Raw genomic sequence first — 22,463 nt, forward strand, 5'->3', positions numbered from 1 at the left:
AGATGTTATCAAGCTCCAGTTCCCACCATCCATGAACATTGACCATACTAGCTGGGACTGCTGGAATTGGAGCTCAACAATATTTGGAGAGGTGCTTGCTTTGGCAGCACATACACTAAAATCGGAATGATACAGAGAAGATTAGCATGGCCCCTGTGCAAGGATGACACGCAAATTCATGAAGCGTTCCATTTAAAATAAATAAATTAATAAATTAATATTTGGAGAGCTACAGATTCAACACCCCTTATATAGGGAGTGTTCAGAAGCCTTCAGCGATTCTCATAACAGGGATGTGGGACCTCAGACCCAGGGGCCAAATGTGCACCCAGGGTTCTCTATGTGGCCCTCAGGATTCTACCATGTCCCCAGCCCCTCACTGGTCCATAAGGGAATATGACCATCAGGCTGAAAAATTCCCCAACCCATCCCTGCCTTAACATTAGACTGAACATTAGGAGAAACCTACAGTGGTACCTTGGGTTACATATGCTTCAGGTTACATACGCTTCAGGTTACAGACTCCGCTAACCCAGAAATATTACCTTGGGTTAAAAACTTTGCTTCAGGATGAGAACAGAAATCGTGCTCTGGCAGCGTGGCGGCAGCAGGAGGCCCCATTAGCTAAAGTGGTGCTTCAGGTTAAGAACAGACCTCCAGAACGAATTAAGTTCTTAACCCGAGGTACCACTGTACTGATAGTCAGAGCATCTTGACAATGGAAGCAATTACCAGAGGGAGGGAAGGGGTGTTGTTCTAGTGAAGGCTGGAGAGCCATCTTTTGAGGATGCCCTGGCTCTGGATTTCCTGCATAAATCAGGAGGTTGGACTAGGTGGCCTATACAATCCATTCCAAGAATATGATTCTGCCCCTATTAGGAGTTGCTGGTATTAACCCTGCAACACATATTTGGGCGAGGGGAGCAGGGAGAGATAGTGGATTGAAGGCTGCCTTGGAAGCAGGGACTTCCTGGTTCATGTCATAATTCCATGCATGTCTATCCAAAAGTAAGTTCCAGCTAAGTGTACCCAGGATTGCTGCCTCACGGAGCAATCCTCCTTACCTCATGCACATTTGGAAAGGACAGAGCTTAGTGGAAAGAGCATCTGCTTTGCATTCAGAAGGTCTTGGGTTCAATTCCTGGCATCTCCAAGTGGGACTGGGGGAGAACTGTGCCTGAAACCCCAGAGAGCTGATGACAGTCTGTGTGGACAGTACTGACCACGATGGACCAGTGGCCTGAGCCAGTGGAAGGCAGATTCTTCTGTTTGTATGTAGATGGTGTGTAGCTGCCTCTTTGCCAGCCTCCATCAGCAAAGAGGAGCACCTCCATCTGGCAGCAGTGGTTCTGTAATGGTAGAGGCGCCACCTTCACCAAGATATTCTGGTAACAGGATATTTTGGGGCAAGGGACTAGTGTGTTTGGACCCAAAGACCATGGATCCCTTCAACAGTCTAATCCTTGGACGCTCAGCTACACCTTCAGCCTGGAACTGGCATAGCAAAATTAAAGGGGCAGGTGGAAAACCCACCTTCCACAATACACACACAAAGTGCATATCACACATATTCATTTCATTCTATTGCATATAGATTCATCACAGATAATAACACACTGATAGATAAGAACATTTTAAAAGCTTGCCAGATCAGATGGTGAACATCCATCTAGTTCCGCATTCTCTTTCCAGACCAACCAAATAACTCTGGAAGCTCACAAGGAGGGCATGAAGGTGGTGCCCATTCTCTGATGTGTATTTCAGCATCACGTATTCAAAGATGTATATTGTCTGTATCCACTGAGGTTCTGTCTAGGTATCATGGCCAATGGCAATTGATACCCACCCTCTATGAACAAGCCTCACCTTCCTTTAAAGCAGGGATTGGGAACCTGTTGGCTGTGGCTCCTATCAGCCCTGACCACTGGCCATGCTGGCTGTGGCTGATGAGGGCTAGGGTCCAACAACATCAGGAGGGCCACAGGTTCCACACCGCTGACCCAAATCATACCTTAAGGACACCTAGCTAACATCATGAAAATTGAAGGTTTCCAAGGCAGCTCAGAAATATTGACCCCCAAACACAAGTTTTCCCAAAGAAATTCCTGTTTCTGTAGTTTAACCTCTTAGTCAACCCCCCCCCCCGCCGCCCATATCTTAACAGACAAGGGAAAACAATTCCATTCTCTCCCACTACCTTAGTTCTGAGATCATTTCCCCACTTTTCTCTAGGCCAGATGCTGTTGAGACAGGCTCCTTAGAAGCTTATCCAAACTTCATCAATGAGAAGTTCAAAACTAATGACAACCGGATAACTTGTACATCACACTGATCCTTCCATGTAGAACAAAATTATAGGGAAATGTCAGGCAGATATGGTGGCCATCTTTGCATTGCCAAAAGGGAGGACATGAATTTGCACAAATTTTGCATTTACTAATATGTGGAGTGTATAGTGTGTGTGTGTGTGTGTGTGTGTGTGTGTGTGTGTGTGTATGCTGAGATATATATATATATATATATATATATATAGAGAGAGAGAGAGAGAGAGAGAGAGAGAGAGAGAGAGGTTTAAATTTAGAAATAATTACTGTAATTGAAATAGAACTATGACATATCTCACCATAATGGGGAATATTGACCAGGTAACCTGTGTTATCCAGGTGCTAATTGCTGATGGGTAACTTCAAAGCCCCCTCTCTGATCTCCCTTCTTATTGTTCTTTAACTTTAAAACTGACTCAGACTGGACAGCCCTTCAAAGAGAGGACTCCTTCAAAGAGAAGGTTATAAAGGAGGCCACATGGCCACCCTATGGGCAGGGCAAGTCCTTGGGTGTCAGATTTTCTGGGGCAATTTGAGAATAAGAATTTGAAGATGTGCTCCAAACTGCAAGCCAGAATCTTTTTCAAGATACAGTGATTCTATGGCGGACATGCAGAGGTTTCACATGGAGACAATCGTGTGTAGCAGCAGTTCTATGATGACAAGGATTTAGGCTCAAAAAATGCATTTCTTCCTTGGAGCAAACTTCATTGAAAACAATGAGACTTATATCTGGGTAGACAATTATAGTACTGTACAGTATTGCTAGTTTTAAAAATGACTGATCTCGGTTATGCTCACTCTAATCACTGACCTTCTCCATAGTTCTGATTGTAAACTCTGAGATAAAGACTTGTCTCCTGCTTAGCTCACCACACATACAGATAATACTCTTCCTATTTAATCAACAGTAGCAATAACACAATCATCTCTGCACTGACTTCCTTGGGAGACACTCATAATCTGATTTGAGGAGCATGGTTGACCCTATCCTGAACCATACTCTGTCAGCCTTTCCCACCATACCACCATCCATAATCCATCAGCCCCAGTCATCATGGCCAAGAGTCAGGAACTACAGTTGAAAACATAGCAGTCATCTCACTTGAGGACCACAAGTTCCCTAATAGTAAACCCCTTGCTTCTGCTGTCAATAAGCACAATGCTAGATCTCACTGAGTCTCTCACTCCATAAGGAACATTGTGTACACCCAGGATTATTGTGCATCTGTAAACAATCCTCAGTTGTACCTTTACACTTAAAACACATTTACGAATGGTGGGTGAAGAGCTTCTGTGTGTAAGGCACAAATTTAGCAGGTGAAATATTTCCATCTCACTGCATATCCACTGCTGGGAAAACCTTTCCTTGTTGATCCCCTGACTGCTTGGCTGTTAATAATGTTTATGTACTACAGTCAGTGCCATCAATGGCACTCAAAGTAGCTAACAGATAATAAGGAATAAAAACCAACAGCACTTAAAAACAAGTAAAACGAAAGCACAGTCATATAAAACTTGCAAATTGGGCAGTCACATAATCAACCAGTCCCTAAGAACACAGCAATAAAGAAACAAAACAAAAATGCCTTCTCAAATGCAAAAGGTCTAAACTTGTTGTCCAAAGGAGAACCTTACACAAGCCTCACTGGGCACCACAGTTCTGGGCACCACAGTTCAAGAAGGACACTGACAAACTGGAACGTGTCCAGAGGAGGGCAACCAAAATGGTCAAAGGCCTGGAAACGATGCCTTATGAGGAACGGCTAAGGGAGCTGGGCATGTTTAGCCTGGAGAAGAGGAGGTTAAGGGGTGATATGATAGCCATGTTTAAATATATAAAAGGATGTCACATAGAGGAGGGAGAAAGGTTGTTTTCTGCTGCTCCAGAGAAGCGGACACGGAGCAATGGATCCAAACTACAAGAAAGAAGATTCCACCTAAACATTAGGAAGAACTTCCTGACAGTAAGAGCTGTTTGACAGTGGAATTTGCTGCCAAGGAGTGTGGTGGAGTCTCCTTCTTTGGAGGTCTTTAAGCAGAGGCTTGACAACCATATGTCAGGAGTGCTCTGATGGTGTTTCCTGCTTGGCAGGGGGTTGGACTCGATGGCCCTTGTGGTCTCTTCCAACTCTATGATTCTATGATTCTATGGGGATAGTATTCTAGGGTGTGGGTGTAACTGCAGAAAATGTCCTGCCCTGTTGGACAGGCTGTAGAACAAACCTGTCTAATTATTGGAATGCTGAACAAGGACTCACCTTTGGATCTTAATAAGTAGTACAGCATGCTCTCAAATACACCAGTGCCTTGAATTGGGCCTGAAAGCTAATGAGTGCAGCTAGGCTAAAACTGAGTATTTCCAGGGTATGCTCTGAAAGAACATGAGACTACCACCTCACAGAAGATAAGAAGCTGTGCACTTAATGACTGCCTGAATGGGATGGGTATGAGTTTGTGCTTACAGATCTTCCCATTATGCAGGAGGCTGGGGTGAGTAGTGAAATTGGGAGAGTCTTGGGAACAGATGGGAGCAAAGAAGCACATAAGCAGCACGTGGGATGTGCAGAAAGGGGAGATTAGCGAAACCAAGGAATAAAGAGCTGTTTCCACATGTGTGTCCATCATTTGATGATTAAAAACACCCAATGATAACTGCGTGTCAGAAATGGGGTCTCACATATATAATGCCACAGAACTTTCACATCAACTTAGATAAAATGCTTTTCAACAAAGTCACTTCATACATTCTATTGCTGGTCATCAAACTTCCAGTATTTATTTTTTTGTAAAGAACTCATACATGACATTGTATGATATGAACCATGCCAGAGTCGAATGCATGGAGGCAAGGGACGGGAGAAGAAAGAGGAATGTTTTGATACTAAATAAATATATAGTAGATTATTCTGCTAAGTACCCTCCCCTGCCACCGTTTGTTAAAGCTTAACTTCCTGCTTTCTTCCTTTGTAATAGTTCAGACACTTTATGAATGACCCTAGTGTATACACATAGTAAACCTGATCAAATGGCCCTTTAAATAAATGTTTCCATCATTAACAGAAGCCTGACAGACAGAAATTTACCAGATGAAGCTTTTCCTGGCATGGAGACACAAGTAGTGAGGGCAATAAATCACCTGTTTAATTTCTGGTTTTCGGTGTTGGGCTGTTAAAGGCACAAGTGCTGGGCTAACCGCCAACCATAACCATCAGCCAAAATTCTTATGGCACATTAGCCAAAGCACCTTCTCCCATCCTCTAGAAATAGATTAAAACCAAACTCTGCATGGTAACATACATAGAGCTTTAAGGAAAACTTTATCAGAAGTTGAATGAGCCACACGGTTCATTTCTGCATTTCCCTCACACCACCAGGCATGCATGTCATGTCCTGAAATTGAGATGGCTTCTGTTAGGAGGATTGGCTTTATAAAGTTTTAAGACCTGCCTGCAGTTAATTTTATCACTTGATCTATTCTGCAATAATTTTTGTATTGCAAGTGCATTTTTATTGTTTATTTTGTATTTCAATGTACTCTTGCCTAGAGAACTTTGGTTATGTAGCAGCACAGAAGCATCAAGAGAAGCTTCTCCCTTCACTGACAGGACTATGGTAGCTGAATCATAGGTGATAATATCCTGTTCTCTGTGAGTCTGTTACAAGTAAATGAGGGTTATATAGTACACCAATATCAGGGACACATTGTGCCTCTGAATACTGGTGCTCTCATGTCCTGCTTGTAGCCTTCCCAAAGACATCTAGTAGGCTACTAGGAGACAGGATGCTAGAACATACCATGCATAAGTACATTCTCCCACCCCCAAATCCTGGGAACTACAGTTTGTCCCTCAGAGCTCCAATTCCCAGTACCCTTAACTAACTACAGTTCCCAGGATTCCAGGGTGCTTAAAATGTATTGTGTGTACATTGTCCAAATGGGCCTTTGGTTTGTTCTAGCAGGGCTCTTCTTATAGTCCATCTCAGGTGTCTCAGCATGACAACCTTGGGACATGGGAAGGGGAAAGGAAGCATTTATTTCCCCTTTCCCCAGGGATCTATAGTTCTGAGAGACATGTTTGGAGCACTAGCCAACAATTCTGAGTGACCTCACCAAAGTACAATTCCAAGAAATTTTGTGGGGAAGCCATGTCAAATGTTAAAATCACATAAACCCAGATCAGATAAACCCTACATTTCTGTAGCGTAGATTTAGCTGGAGTGAGGGATGTGTTTCCTTTCCTTTGGAGGAAGGAAAAACATTATGCACATCCTCTGAGAAACTTACATGTTTATTAACTAAAATATCCATGCGTTACTGAGTTGGGTCCTGCCTGGGGAGCCCAAGTTGTACCCACATTTTATTTTCTCCCGTCTGATTACTAGGACATGCTCTATGACAACACTTTGTAACCACAGGCTGGACTCTGTCCAGGCTTCCTTTTCGCGTGTGAGTATCCCATAATAATAAGCAGCCAGGCTGCAGGGTCAATCCATAATGAAGAGTTCCCATTGGTGAAAACTGAATCGTTTAGGGGAGCAATAGAGAAAAGGGCGGCGCGGTGAGAGGAGAGAAGCGGCTCCACTAGCCAGTGACCTCTGAGTGCCCTCACTTAACGAATTCAGATAGACAAAGCCACAGACGTGTGTGTGTGTGTGTGTGTGTGTGTGTGTGTGTGTGTGTGGCTGCAGTCCAAGTGACCTGAAGGATAACATTTAAGGAGACTGACCAGAGCTTTTACTACTGACAGCTCAGCAGCCCAAATTAAAGAGAAAGAATGAAGTCTTGCTAAAATTTGGAGCGAAGGAAGGAACTGTTTTGAATGCATGCCTCCAAGAAAGGTTGCAGCACTGTTAAGTGTCGTCTTGTGCTGGCCTTGCTCCAAGGCGTCGTTCTTTCCCAACCTTTGTCCTACCACAAATCGCCAGGCCTTAGTAATCAAAACCCTATTCCGCAATGCTCAGGGGTGGAGAATGAACACAAAAGGACAGCAAGTAGAGGCGCCATTTAAGGAAAGTGATGGTCGTCCTTCCCGGCGCCCCCCTTACGTAATTCAGGCCACGTATGATTATTCTTGAAAAACACATTCCCCACCCCCACCCCTCACTCCACGAAGAGGTAGCCATGTTAGCCTGCTGCGGCACCTTGCATCCGATAGCATAGATCGTGCACTCTAACCCACGAAAGCTTTGCCATGATAAATTTGCTAGTCTTGTAAGTTGCTTCAAGACTCGTTGTGTTAACCTATATTTTCTCCCGTAGGAAAAATAAGCCTGTGTGTGTGTGTGTGTGTGAGAGAGAGAGAGAGAGAGAGAGAGAGAGAGAGAGAGAGACCACCTTTATCCAACACTTATGTTCTATTTTTTATGACCTATAATTAAGACCATGAAGTGACTCAAATGACAACGGCTCCTAATCCCTCTTTGTGAACACATATGGTTGTATCGCAGCATTCATGCTCCTTCGTCTTGGATGCATCCAAGAGCCGTTGGTCCTTCCTGGGTCCTATCCCCATCCGCCCTACTCCGAAATCGCTTCCCTGGTAGAAAGGACAGGGGCTTCCGATGAAGGGCAAGCCTTTGCTGGTGTTATTGATGCCCCAAATGTAGATACAATCAATCAAAGAGCTCCACTGAAGTACATCGTGCTGTTTGGAGGAGGGGTGGCTCCTAGCGCCTTCCCCGTCCTTCCCTGCCTACACAGGCTTACGAGATTCTGACCAAAGAAAATTGTGGCCTCTCCAGACGAGAATTCATCAGTCTGGAACGTAGCCCTCAGGTGAAACTCGTCTGCCAGCTCCACCGACCACCTCCCCCTTTTTCTTTCCTTAAAAAGGCTTTTGGCTTTGGGGTTCCTTCCGGAGGTTAGTGGGTGGAGATCAGCCTCAACCTACTGGGAACATGGGAGTTCCGAAGACCTTTAAGCAAGGATTTCTTTCCTCCAACACCCCAACAGGAGAGGTTCAGAAGCTCAAAGTTATCAGCCATGGATTTTCAGCGGGGAGGAGTACAAAAAAAAAAAATCCATGGCTAATATTAACGCCCATATTTGTGAGGGAGTGCAGTTGGCTACTGACCAATGAAAGATGGGCGCTCTGCACTTGCTCAGGCTCCAGGGCGGAGAGGCATATTCGTATACTCCAGGGCGGAGGCCGGGAAATCCCGAAAACAGCAGCAATGCTATAGGTAGATGAACACACTATTTTCTGTACAGTCCACTTTCTAAATATATCCAGAATAATCATTGTCTGTCTCTGTCCCTTACAGGGCAATCCTGTCTTCCAGGTAAATGTATATACCTTAGTGTGTACTACGACTTGCAATGAATTTACTCCTATTTGAGTGAAACTAGAACTTCAGCCCCCTGATCTTTAATAACGTATGCATTATTTTATGGTATAGGGTCGGTTGGACTTCAGAGACTCGGCTTCTCTTTCGCCACCTCCCCACTCCTCAGAACACTTTATGGGTTATCTTTTTGCAGTTATTTGAGCTTTCTGGGTGCTTTGGTAACTCACTTCCCTTTTCTTGTTGGCATCTGATATAGTGAAAGACTTGCAAGTTTATGGAGTGGGGAAAGGATAAACTAAATAAAGAATTCAGGCCAGGTTATCTGTAAAAATAAGGAATGTTAAGTTAACGTTGCTAACATCCTGTTCTATGTTGAATAAAGGAGAAAAATTGACAGAGAACGCCATTTTTTAGTCAATATTACAATCTATTGTGAAATCAAGGTCGGGTGTGATCTCCGCCTGTCTCCACACAACCTCCGCCCCTCTTTTCTTCTTTTTCTAGCATCCCTCAAGTCTTTAACAGGGTGAGGGAAGGAGGTGGAGTAATCTGCACTTTCCTGGCCAAAGCAAATCTTTACAGTTGTAGTCATTGCAACGTGGAGATCTGCAATCTATCTCAACACACACAGACCTCCTATCACTTTTGAAAATTCTTAGAAAGCATGGGCTGGTGCTTTGGTGACAGTAGAGTCCAGTGTTATGACAGATCCTTTTCGACTTTGTAGCACTTTTCAATGAATCGCCGGTTGGCTTTAAACGCATTTGACACTCACCCCCCAAAAAAGTCGTGGGATTAAAGGTGGACATTCCCTAACAAGGGAAATCGCTGTCTAAAAAAAGAGGCGAGATCTTTTTCTTCGGTGAGGTAGTTGTGCGTGACACTACTGAGGCTCTACTCGGGGAGACTTGGGTTCAAATCCTGGCACAGCCACAAAATTTACAAGACTCGTCCTTTTCGAAAGCTTATTGAGTGAGCTTGTGTCAGCCTAACCTACCTGATTAGATTGGTATGAGGATCAAAGGGGCCGACCATATACTTTGCCTTAAGCTGTGCAATTGATTAAACTCAAACTCAAAGTGAAGACTTGCCCAAGGCCACTCCAAAGACCTTCCTACCCGACCAGAAATCTGAAGCTGCTTTATAACCTCAACCCCCTGGGCTAACTCATAGCTCATCGGCTGACGAAACTGCAGCATCAATAGGATACCCGCGTGAGTAAAGGAGCCCTAACATATCAAACACTGCAGACAGAACTTTCAGTGGAGTCAGTCAACTGCTCCTAATTCGGAGTGGTGGTCCATGTGTATGATAGCGAAGTAGGCCTTTTGGGGCTGCCCCAAACTGACCCTCTCTTGTTACCACACTCGTCCCAAATCCCAGCTGGACGCCACTTGCCCTTGGCGTGACCCTGCCCAGAAATCGATATGGTGTCTCAGTCCAATGGAGTTGCTTAATTCATAAGAGAAGGCAAATAATTTAGTGGACAGAATAAGGGTTTTAAAGGAGTTCAGCAGTGCTAGATGACCGGTGGTCCATGTGACTAGTTCAGTATTGACCAGACCTCGATTTCAACCCAGATCTGTTCGATCAGGAGCACAAGCAGTGATATTTGGTCCAGAATCTATATCCTTAACTGAAGAGAAAACCCGATTCCCCACCCAATCCGCTTAACATGCACCTTATCCGCAACATTATTACTAGGTTTTTCCCACGACAATCACTCAATGGGCGGTAAGTATTGTATGGTGAAACTATCGTTACAATATTTGCATAGTCTAATACAAAGGTTGCCTGATGGTGTGGGTGGGTGTGTTTATACATATAGATTACATATATTTAGATAGGCCTCAATACATTATTAATTTCTGCTATCCGTCGACCGGTGTATTAATTTGAACAAAGTCGCATAGAGTTACATTGCAGATTTAAACCATTTTCAAACCTCTTTAAAGTTAATTCCTCAAACTAAGGGGTCCTTAGAAACGATGCTATTTGGAGAAGTTCATAGCACCTGCAGCAGTGCAGTTCCTGGGAATCTTTGGGAGGTATCTTTGGTAAATGACTTTCAGATTGTTAACATTTGTTATGTAGATCCTCCAATGAATGCTAAGGGATGGATGCGTTGGCCTCGACCGCGCATTTACCTGGAAGTATCCGGGCTGTCAACTGAAGTGAGCTCCGAGTGTGCTCATGCTTCAGATCTGAGACTGGGTCCAGCAAAGCGCGTTTAAATCCCAGCCTCTTCCCGGTACCTTTTGTATCTTATGATACGACCAAAGAGGTGCTACTCAAAGCACTGCAAAGCAAGCCTACATCCTATTCAGCTCAGTGACACTTAAGAACATCCATAGGCTCTGGACGCAAGGATCCTGAAGGCACCATGTGCTATTGATTTGAATGACATGCCTTTCCACTTACTGGAGGATGTGTGCAAATCCCATTAATTTCAACGGTACATAAACTTTCCACGGGTCTGGATTGCTCGCATTGCCAATAAAACAACACTGGTTAGGTGTGCCTCATACACACTCACCTTCCCATCCAAATCTCCAAACTGTGCCGATTTAATTTATTCTAGGCAAGCTAACCGATCTTCCTATCTCAGGTTCTTCCAAACACTAGGAAGCAAGTCCCCCAGAAATGTGTAGGGCTTACTTCGGCGTAAACGTGCGAGGAATCCGGGTATTCTACTTGAAAGGCCAGCAAAATGACTGTCGTGGAATACCGACTGCCATCCGAATAACAAAGCGATGGGTTTGTTGGTCTGTTTCCCCAGCCTTCAGCATTTGATGATCACCTCTGACTCTGTTCTGCGACCATATGCTAACGTGCAGTCTTGAGTTTTTCGAGGTAAGAACTGCATCAGCATCCTACATGCAGGCGGCATAATTCAGGGGGCATGAATTTGAGGGTAGGGGACAAGGTTTCCTTGGGGCACTAAGGGAATTTAACTGAAATGAATAGTTATTTCTCTTGGCTTTTATCGCTGCCCATCTTTACAGCTTGCTGGCCAAAACGTTGTGACCGAGTGGGAGAGGACGACCGCTCTCAAACTCCTGCAGAGGGAATCACCTTTCACCAAAGCAGCGAAAACTGTAAAGTCAACTCGGAGATTGCTCACGAAGGGATCGTATTTTTTCCTTTCCTTTTTTTTTAAAGGACTCTCTGGCAGGTCGTCACAGAGAATCGCTGCCGGCTAATATCTGCAGCGAGTAACCAGCCAGAGACAGAAGAGAGGAAGACCGAAGACAGATAAGTCCAAAAAAGACTAAAGATGAAGCAATAGCAAAAGCGGGGGGCGGAGAGAAACTGGAAGGGTTTTTTTAAAAAACAAAAAAACAGGGGAAGGACGGGTGTTCTCCCCATTTGGTGCGGGGAGAGTCTTCTTACAACAGCTGTGCCTAAAACCAGGCCGGATCCAGCTGCAAAGGTGTCTCCAGGTCAGCAGCACCCTCCTCCCGCCCCCTCTCTCTGCCCCCTTGGCTAGAAGTATGTGGGGCTCATCCGGACAAAAGGGTCAGGGAGTCGAAGAAGGATGAATGGCTTTTGAAAGATCCAGGCGGAACACGGACAAGCTGTTTCGTAACAAACGTCAGACGTGGCTGCTTGACCCGCAGAGACTAATGGGATTTTAGGAATGAAGAAGGAGCATTTCAGGAATGCCCACCCCGCTTGTATCTCCTTGTTTCCCCCAGTCGGTCTGATCTGATAACACCCACTCTGTGTGTGTGTGGGAGGTAGTATCTTTAATGTAACAAGTTAGATTGTGGACGTGTGGTCTTCCCCGGCTTCACTGTTTAGAAGGAAGAAGGGTTGTTTCCCTCCCTCTCTTTTTCTCTTCACCCAAAAAAGTCCCATGCCATCTATCTATCTATCTATCTATCTATCTATCATATATCTATCTATCTATCTATCTATCTATCTATCTATCTATCTATCTATCATCTATCTATCTATCTATCTATATCTATCTATCATCTCGATCTACCGATCTAAAAAGATATAGATAGACGCAGGCGCGCACATAGCATAGCAATCGCACTCGCACAGGAAGGAAGGAAGAAGCATGTACAGGCCATGCGATCGCAGGCCCTGGAGCTGTGCTTGATTCAGCACACCACGCGGAGGGGAAGGGGGGCGAGTGTCTCTCTCTTCCCAAACATCTGCAGCCAGACATTTGATTTTTAGAGCTCGACTCTGCCTTCCCGAGGAGTCTTGCAAGGAATTCCCTCTCCGCAAAAAACGCGAGCCGAGCCAAACCTCACGCGATCCTTGCAGAACGTGGCCCAGTAAGTTTTCATAGGCACATCCTCCTGATGTCCATGAGAACTTTTTGGGAAGAGGTGGCTAGAGGGGTGAAACTCCAGCCCACTGGATCCAAAGGCACTCGTGCCCAACTGGTACTCAGGACCACTGAGGTTGAATGGCACACAGGGAATGGGTTTGAACCTGGAACCCCTGGACACGGGAGAAAGTTACTTCCAATAGCATTGGCTTCCTAGCAGTATTTATTTTAAAGTGAGGGGTTAAGGAGGAACTCTAGCCCATCCACACTGCGGAATTTTTGCCCTGGATTTTCTTCAAGTGTGAATTGTTCTTTGCAGTCCTAGATCCAAGCAGAAGGGGAAAGATAATTGGATAGCTCAGTTGGTTAGAGCGTAGTCCTGATAACACCAAAGTAGCTGGCCCTATCCCCCTATATGACATCTGCATTGCAGGGGGTTGGGCCAGATGATCCTTTCCAACTCCATGATTCTGTGACATGTGGAGGGGAGACCCACGCCTTTGTGGAAGGGCCTTAAGGCTAGTTCACACACCTATCACACATCATAGGACTGGTTCACTCAAAGTCTGAAACATCTGGTGTTGCCTCCTGTGTGTGAATGGGCCACTGTAGATATCACCCGGCAAACAGAACTTTCCCCTTTCTCCCCAGGCTACCTTAAACACAATACTTTTCAACAGAGTCAGTTCACACTTTTTCACTTACCATGTATCAGAAATGCATGCTAACCAAATGTTGATATAGTAGTACATGTAGGAATCACTTACATCTAAGAAAGTATGCCTCGGATTGTGGTGACAAGTGGTATCTATGGTTGTGATACCAGCTGGCAGTAACAGACAGGCACAATACAAAATGCATGTTTGTACCTTGCTGGCCTCTCTCAGGTAGACATACCTACTAGTACACCTGTTTGCTCCTAGGTTAGGTTTAAGGTTTTAATATTAACGTATAAGATCCTAAGCAGCTGGAGACCAGGTTACCAATGCAGATCTTCCCAGTTACGGAAATCATCATCAAAGGCCTTGTGGCTCAGCCTGCAGATGGCCATCTGGCAACAACCAGCAAGAAGGCCTGTTCTGTGTGGCATCCAAACTCTGGGATGGCCTCTCTCCAGAACTAAGGCAGCCACCAACACTGATACTCTCTAAAATGTCCTTGTTGGCCTGGCCATGGTCATTTCTTTGCTAAGCAACTGTAGAATGCCAGGTATTCTTCCTGACTGACTGGGCTTGATGTAAATTGTATAGCTATAGGTACGCGGACATTGCCTTTTATGATACTACTGTACACCTCCTTGAAATGCTGGCCTAACAGGTGATATATGCATATTTTAATAAATGAACAAATCAATCCAATCTAAAAATCAAAAGGAAGGAAGAATCACAAACAAGTTAGGGCTCTAATCATGTACAAATTAGCTGCAGCTCCCAATTTATTTTCATTTAGCAGGTTTATGCCCTCAAATATACACCTAGACAGTAGACACACAGGCATAAATGACCTTCAGTGGAGATGCACACACATATATACAAATAGGCATCTGTACAGACACACTGGCACAATTACATCATGTCATACAAACATATTTATACCCTTTTGAGTTTGGGCACCTATGCTATGTAGTCAACAGTACCCACACAAATAGACCATGCTCCTCCAGCAATACTGAGCACATGGATTGATACATTTAAGCAGAAATTTTTGCATCGATTTTTAAAAAATAATATGTTTCCTTGGATCCAGGCCAGGTAAGGTAGATTTGTGGTGAAAACTACTGTAAAAATGATGCAAACATACACAGGAGTGGCGACCTCTCACTTTTATCTTCTTCCCAGAGGTGGGTGGAAATAGCTTGTGTGAAAAATATAGGGGAGGGTCCATTTTAAAATAATAACAGTAACTTAGAATATCTACTATCTCAATCAGGAAATGAGCTCAAGCAGGAAAAATTAGGCATTGAGTGAGTTTCACTCCAGCATTGACACCAAGCAACTTAAAATGCTTAAGTCAGGGTGGATCGTGTCCCGAGACGACCCTAACATAACGTCTGAAGAAACCCCAAATACACACGGCCTGATCCATCACGCTAAAAGTGCGGAATCCTGTCCTAAACACCGTAGAATCTCATAGGTTTCAATGCCATCTATTAACCATCTTTCAGCCTCGTGTAAGTCAAGGGCCATGATCCTGCTCCATTCCAAGCAGGGAGAAGGGCTACCTCAGTGCTAACCAGACCGAGTGGAACAAACGCCTGCTTAGAAGCAAATCCCACTAAGTTTAATGGGGCTTACTCCCAGGTAAAGCTGGTGTAGGAGTCCAGCCTAAGCCTCGCTGGAAAGTAAAGGGGCGGTTTTTCCACAATACTCTGCTGCAAGATCCGGATGCACGCATACCCGGTAGTAAGTTCTCTGGAAATAAATGGGGTTACTTTCCAGGAAACGTGTTAAGAGGACTGAGGTGCAGAATGTCTGAAATCCGAGTTTGGGCCGGGAAACATCTATTATCCACGCTGAGGAGCGAATGCATGCAGCCATGGATACCGGCAGGTAAACATACATAGACACACACCCGGCCCCACACAAATCACACAAACCTCTTGTGATTTATCTCCCCGTGAGCTATCCTGATGCGGATCCCGAGATTATTATTTTTCTACCCATTTTAGGAAGAAGTTGTCTCGTGCCCAGCAAGATGGTTTCCAGATAGAAGAGAACTGCTTACGTTTCAGAAACGCGCCTCTGTGCTTTTTGCCCTCGGAGAATAAACATTCTCACCACCACCACCGGAGAACGACTGTATTTCTTCGGGTGTGGTTGGAGAATATCTAGTGGAAAGAACCACCAACAAGGCGCTTTCTTAACAACAAGCCTGGAAAAGCGGAATGGGAGGTTAGGGAGAGAGAACCGTGACCTTCTCCAGAGCTCCTCGATCTGGTCCAATATAAATATATAGGGCAGGAGACTCTTCAGACCGATTTGCGTTCAGTGATCGTGCTGTTCAATATGTTTATATATTGCTTTCTACATATTCTTTTGCTAAGGTTTAAAGCGCTGGCCGTGATGCAACCTTTCTGTCGGTCCCGGAAATGTGGTGCGGCGGCGGGTAGATATTGTGTGTTTTCTGCAAGCGGCGCGATCCACAATTCAGCTAAGCCGCAACATGAGGATTTTAATCAGTCAAACATTAATTACTCCTTGCCCCCCATCCACAGAAACCCCAAACCCCTCGAGCTTTGCGTTAGGTTGAGGTCTACAATCCGGTTTAAAGAGGAAGCGAGAAACCAGGATTTAGGCTTTACTGAATTGTGGATCTGTGTGACAAAAACTTTTCTATCATCTATCTATCTATCTATCTATCTATCTATCTATCTATCTATCATCTATCTATCTATACATACGCATGACCTTGTTCCTAACGTTAAGAGCCGCGGTTAAACACCTTTTAAGTTTTATAGGATCTCAGCGGGAGAAATCGATCCACTTTCCCTCCCCTCCTCTTGAAATCACAGAGTTTTAAAAGCGAGTAAGACGGCAACTCCTGTGCCCACTTACCCGGGAGTAAGCCTCTCTGAGTTCAGGGAGACTTACTTCTGAGTAGGCATACACAGGATTGCGCTGCAAGGTACAATTGATTGAAGGTTGAGTCCAACTGAAGTCGACGGGACTTCAGAGTAGAAGTTCCTAGTATCGGCCCCTATTTCTGTCAGGGATCGTTCCCCTATCTCCCCCCCCCCCTTAGTAGTTAACGTCCCATTGAGGTTTATCAACAGGACAAAACTTCCATAACTTTGCCCCTCCGATTTCACAGAGCAACTTTTTCTTCCGAATAAGTCTCGCTTGGAATCGCAACCTCACTTCGCTTCTTTTGCTTCTGCTGCCGGAGCGTCCCTTTCAAATTCACACACTGCCTTCCCGTCCGCCCAGCACCCCCTCCCCAATTATTCTGGAAATAAACACTGCCAACCATTAAAGACGTGTACAAACCAAGACTCCTTTTCATCCCCAGGATCTGAACCGCTTAGCACATTTCATTCTGCTCCCCTCCGAGATAGCGCCTGCTCCACGCAGAGCCAGGGGCTAATCCAGGCAACTGCATACCCAGAGATCGCTTTCAAGAGACAGGAGGAAGATATACGGTCGCTCGCAAAGGCCCTTGCAAAGAGAGCTGTTAACTTGGCACTTTTTTTAAAAAAAAAGGAAAAAGCTGCTGAATAAATTTTATGCAACTTTGAAGGCAGCTTTTGGATCTGTTCCCTTTGGAAGTTTTTACACAGAGGCAAATTCCCAAACGCAAAGCTTTAGAAAATGTAATGAAACCAAATGGAAACAAAATGCAATTGCAATCACTACTTGTGGCGGGGCGGGGGGGGGAGAGAATCGCCTGAAAACTGCAATTTCTTAAACTGGGGAGACAAGTTGGTGATGACTATCCATAGCAGGCAGGCAGATTACCATGTGTATTTTGAAGGGATCCAACCTAAATAACACAGACACACATTTCATGTGCTACGGAAGACCCACAGAATGACCTGACTGTTCCCTTGCAGTCCGACCCTATGGCTGTTCAATGTGGTTCAATAGGATTTAGGACTGAAGCCTTTAAAGACCACGCTATAGCTGAATAATAAGCCGAATGCAACCTTAAGGGAGACCAAGGACTTGCAGAACAGCCTGAGAGGAGACTTAGACTTTCATACCCATTTTAAATAATGTCACGTTTCTCATTACAAACCATTCAGAATGGTGGATTGGTATACCCTGCCCCAAACTTCCTTGGAGGTAAGTTCCAAGGGACGCAGAGCCGGAGCCGATCCATGGTTACTCGGAAGTAAGACCCGCTGAGTTCAATGAAGCTGGACTTACTCCCAGGTTAAGGTGTCTAGGTTTGTAGGCTTGTTTCTGCCAAGATGTTTCGAACGAAGTCTGAGGATGCAGTCAGCCATGTCTTAAATAAAATGCGAGGGATCTAGAAAGCCCAAATCTACTATAAATCAAATGGAAATGAAAACGGCAATCTTCCACACACTTGCATGGGAGTAAGCCTGATCCGATAAAGGGGCATTTGTTGTATGCTAGAGCAGGTGTTGGGAGAATTGCAGAACTGCCCGGTCCACGCTCTACTGTATCTAACTAGGATTCAGGGTGCAATGTCCCAATCCCAAGACCCGAAAGCTGAACAGCCTTGAAGGCGTTACATCCTCCACATTTTATTCCCAAGCAGGTCCTGCTTGCTATCAGCGGAATCAACTTTGAGGTCTACCGGGGTATTACTCTCAAGTAGAAGCAAGTGCAACCTGATCCTATCCCTGTTTACTCAGAAGAAAACCCTATCGTTCCCTCCAATGTGTCCAGTGCCCCGTCCCTCAATATTCTTAGTAGTAAGTCCCAATGACTTTAGTGACTTTAGTTTTATTTTAAAGGTTCAAGAGCCAACTGTCCAGTGACTCTGTTATAACCATGCCATGTAATGGTTTTCGTTAGTTGCAGATAGAACTACTAATTAATTAAAGTAGGTCTTTCCCTTCCTTCTCTTTTTTTAAAAATACCTATCTATCTACAATATTACATACATACATACATACATACATACATACATACATACACAAATACACAAGCATTCTCTGTAATCTCAAAAGAAGGGAGGATTTTCAGGCATCCCTCCATCACGACAGACCCTGGCTAAAAGTTCTGCTTCCAGACTTTAGAGTTCTTGCCAAACAAGTAAATTAACCTGCTGCTCCAAACAATCGCCCCGAGATGATGTCGCTGCCCAACAACAAGACGCGCGTTCCCTCGTCAACCCTCTCTTTGTTCTGCTGTCCAAATTCGGGGTCGTGACCTAGCTTTGAGCAGAAAAGGCAAACTCGCGAGTAAACATTTTAGGAGGGCTTCTTTAAATATTTATTAGAGGTGCCGTTCGGGAGGATTTGAGGAGGAAGTCAGGCTCGGGAGCAACTCCCCTCTAGCCCCTTGGTAGGGCCAGAGCTGAATCCGCGGGATCGGATGCCTGCTGTGTCCTTCTGGGCGGATGATAACGCCAGTGTTGGCTGGGTTTGGCTGGGTGGATGAAAGGTGGTGGAGGAGGTGTCTCTCTTTATGGACACATTTTATAAGCATGTTAAGCAAAGGGCCATAGATGGACGGATAGACAAATAGGCAGGTCTGACTATATACGGTGGTTATAAATCCTTGCTCACTTTTCGAAGGCATGCATAAAGCGAAATGATTCCGACGTTTGGAAACATAAATATTCTGTTTTACTTCAGTTGTAGACATGCACATTCTACGCATACAATAATATATATATATATATCTTTATGTATATCATGCACAAACGCTTGCACACACATATAGCAGACGACCCTGTATGTGGAGCGGCTAATAAATCCAGATTGTACATTCAGAGCGAGAGAGAAGAAGGAAAGAGTCTGCAAAAGTTGTGTTGGGCCCGAATGCTTCCAGTCTTTCGGTTCAACTGTTGAAATAATTATTTGTGACGATGCATCCTAAAGCCTAAACATTATGCTACGTTATGGAATCTAAAGGCTGCCTTATTGTTATATGGAAGAGAAAAAACTGTAGTTTTTAGGGGTGCCTAGTTTGTTTGGGGCACGACACCCTTTAGCATTCGGAAATAGGCCGCGGGCGGAGAGGCTAATGGAGGCCAGGAAACGCTCTGTGGGTCGAGTGGTGTCAGTAGCGGCATCCCCACGTAGGTAAGAAACACTGGAGGGCACTGAAAAGAGTATTTGCCTTGCCCATGTTTTGGGAGAACTTGGAATCAATGCCCTCTTCACTGGTATAATATTTGACTCTGGCAGGCTAAGAAGCCTTTAATCTAAAATTCTAGTAATCGCCCTTTTCTTATCTCCTCTATTTACAAAACTCTCTTGGCGAGGCTTGTTTCAAAGGTTAACTGCGGTTGTTTTCAGCAATGCCTTTTGTCTTCAGTCACTTCGCGTCTCTCCGAAGTCAATGTGAGCCTGGCAGGGGACCACCAAAGCCCGATCAAGCATGCACAGGATACTCTGCCTTTACGATTGGTCCCATCATGGTGAAGGAGGGCGCGCAAGGATCCTAAACTCACAGGAAGTAGGTACTGCTTCGGGATCGGTCGGCTAATATCCAGAAAACTCGCCATAAATGGGTTGTGAAGGGTGAACAGAAGAATGGCCATCCCGCAACCGAATCAGACATATAGGGTTCAATCAAAGCTCAGCATTCTAGCTTCTCTAGCACCGGCGACCAGCCTGGTAACTCTGGGTACTCGGTTATAACAAGCAAGGTATAAAAAAGATGGCATCTTCCTATGAGGGAGAAGTGCTAGCTGGGAGGATTTGACAGGAGGCACCAGAATAAATGTCCACACTAAGCTGTCATCACAACACTGGCATTTCATGAAATGCCAGTGTTGTGATATTGTGTGTGTGTGCACTCACACACACACGCATCCCCAAAGAAAAAGGAACACATTCATAAAAGAATGTGCTACTGTTCTTAAAAAGGGGGAGAATCTAAATTCAAATAATAATTATATTGGTCTCTCTCTCTTCTTCTTCTGAGTTGTCTCCCTCTTAGAAGAATTCTTCATCTGGTGCTAACAAGTAAAGGCAATGGTTTGGTTTATGAAGGCCTGCAAATGTGGGAAGGGATAGAAAAGAACCCATACAAATTGCATTAACTTGTGTTTTTTCCTCTGCTCATCCTCACCCCTTTAGTATCTTATTGTTTCTGGGAGGAGAGGGATGGGGAATTCGGACCTTTCATGATTTTACAGGTTTATAAGGTTTATGGACAGTGTCAAGAGGGTGGGTAGAGACTTCATTGTTTTCATAATACTGGAACCCAGAAAAAGTGGACTTGTGTCACTTCAGGACAATCAAAAGGACGTAATATGGAACTCAGGCCTCCATAAAATGGGGGAAGGGCCACTAGATTAGGTGGGCTTTTAAAAAAAAGAGGATACATTCATGGTGAGGGTATGCATCAATAGCTATTGGTCACAATGTAGCTAATGTGGAAACTCCATGAACAGGAGCAGTATATTGCTGAATACAATATGCCAGTAACATAGGAAGCTGCCTTATACCATCAGACCATCAATACTTGTTCATACAAATGGGCAGTGGCTTCCTGGATTCACACAGTGGGCTTTCTCATCCCTATCTAGAGGTGCTAGGGATTGAACCTGTAGACTTCCAACTGCAAAGAATGCGCACTACCACTCAGCTATAGTCCTACACCAAATATCCTTCACAAACGTAATTTTCACATTTCCCAGAGGTATCTGGGTGGCCTCTGGATTAGATGCATTATGGTTCAGCCCTGTTAGGCAACTTGGGTTCTGAACGTTCTATTGTTTGAACCACTGGATCTCTAGATCAGGGATGGGCAAAGGGTAGAGATTTGTCTGATTTTCAGGGTAGCTAAGTGTGGCTTTCTGATTCTCAATATTTTAATAGTAGCAGCAACAAAATGACTTTGGCTACCTAAATTAGGTTGAAGAAAGGAGCAGGCCTTTGCGTGTCAAGACTATGATCTCAGTTGAATTCTGAAGCTGGAAACCAATTTCTAGACTCAGAATGTGTCCAGAGGCACACCTGTTCTTTAATCCTGTTGCACATGGCTCTGCTAGGTAGATCTTGGAGATCAAGTTCAGAAAAGGCCAAGTAGATCTTAGGAACCTACATATGCCCACTGCTGGTCTAGACAACTCTGGTACTTGAGGCAAGTACACATAACTGGGATAGCCATAAACTGTGTTTCTCCATTACCCTGCCTAATAGTGCCAACAATGTGTGTGTATGTGTGCATCTTTCTGCATCTGATGGACTAGGTTCTTTCAAGGTGTATGTGTCTCATATAGCCCTATGCACACTGTAGCGACCTATATAAGCACTGTATTATATATTGTTTCATTGCTTTTGAAGATATATCATTCAATTAGTGGGCGCAATCCACACCAATCAAGGAGAGTTTTCCCATTGACTTCAAGGGGATGCATTTGGTCTTGCTCATTTTTAAAAGAATGATAAATACTACTAAGCAAATGTATATTTTGGCATTTAAGCTGCAAGTTTTCCTTCCTTCTTAAAGGGTGAAAGCAGGGGAATCCAGAATAACAAGATGGAGGGTAAATTGAGAAGGAACTTCACTATGCTGAGAAAAAGTGGGGCATATATAAGCAAACACACACAAAAATATATATACTGAAAGTGTGTGTGTGTGTGTGTGTGTGTGTGAGAGAGAGAGAGAGAGAGAGAGAGAGAGAGAGAGAGAGAGAGAGAGAATATAGTGGTTTAGAGAGAGAGAATGCTTCCTTTTGCATGTCTGTATTGGATCTCCTAAATAAATATCATCCTTTGTTTTCTGAAGCCTCATTCTTGCATAAATCCTCAGAGCTAATACATATGCTTTTCCACAAAGGAAACCAGCCAGCATCAACATTTGGCTCTTGGTTGTTGTTAAGTACGCTTTTTTAACATATAGAAAAAGGAAAAAAGAAAACAAAGAAAGTGGCCTTTGCCAGAAATTGCTGATGCCATTAACAGAAGGGTG

General features: G+C 44.4%; 3 protein-coding genes and 1 non-coding gene across 7 annotated transcripts in view; 1 reads left to right on the forward strand and 3 right to left on the reverse strand.

The window, feature by feature from the left end:
- LOC128406346 (homeobox protein Hox-D3a-like) overlaps positions 1-22,463 on the reverse strand; it is a 90,630-nt gene that overhangs the window by 38,071 nt on the left and 30,096 nt on the right. The gene's annotated exons all lie outside the window — the stretch shown is intronic.
- The window catches only part of HOXC10 (homeobox C10), a 127,967-nt gene that overhangs the window by 15,265 nt on the left and 90,239 nt on the right, over positions 1-22,463 (reverse strand). The window lies entirely within an intron of this gene.
- Positions 1-22,463, reverse strand: part of HOXC5 (homeobox C5) — a 61,248-nt gene that overhangs the window by 2,615 nt on the left and 36,170 nt on the right. The window lies entirely within an intron of this gene.
- LOC128409676 (U6 spliceosomal RNA) lies at positions 92-198 on the forward strand. The gene has a single exon (XR_008329288.1). It is a non-coding gene; the product is annotated as a U6 spliceosomal RNA (small nuclear RNA).

This window comes from Podarcis raffonei, chromosome 2 (assembly GCF_027172205.1).
Source record: "Podarcis raffonei isolate rPodRaf1 chromosome 2, rPodRaf1.pri, whole genome shotgun sequence".
NCBI classification, from domain to species: Eukaryota; Metazoa; Chordata; class Lepidosauria; order Squamata; family Lacertidae; genus Podarcis; species Podarcis raffonei.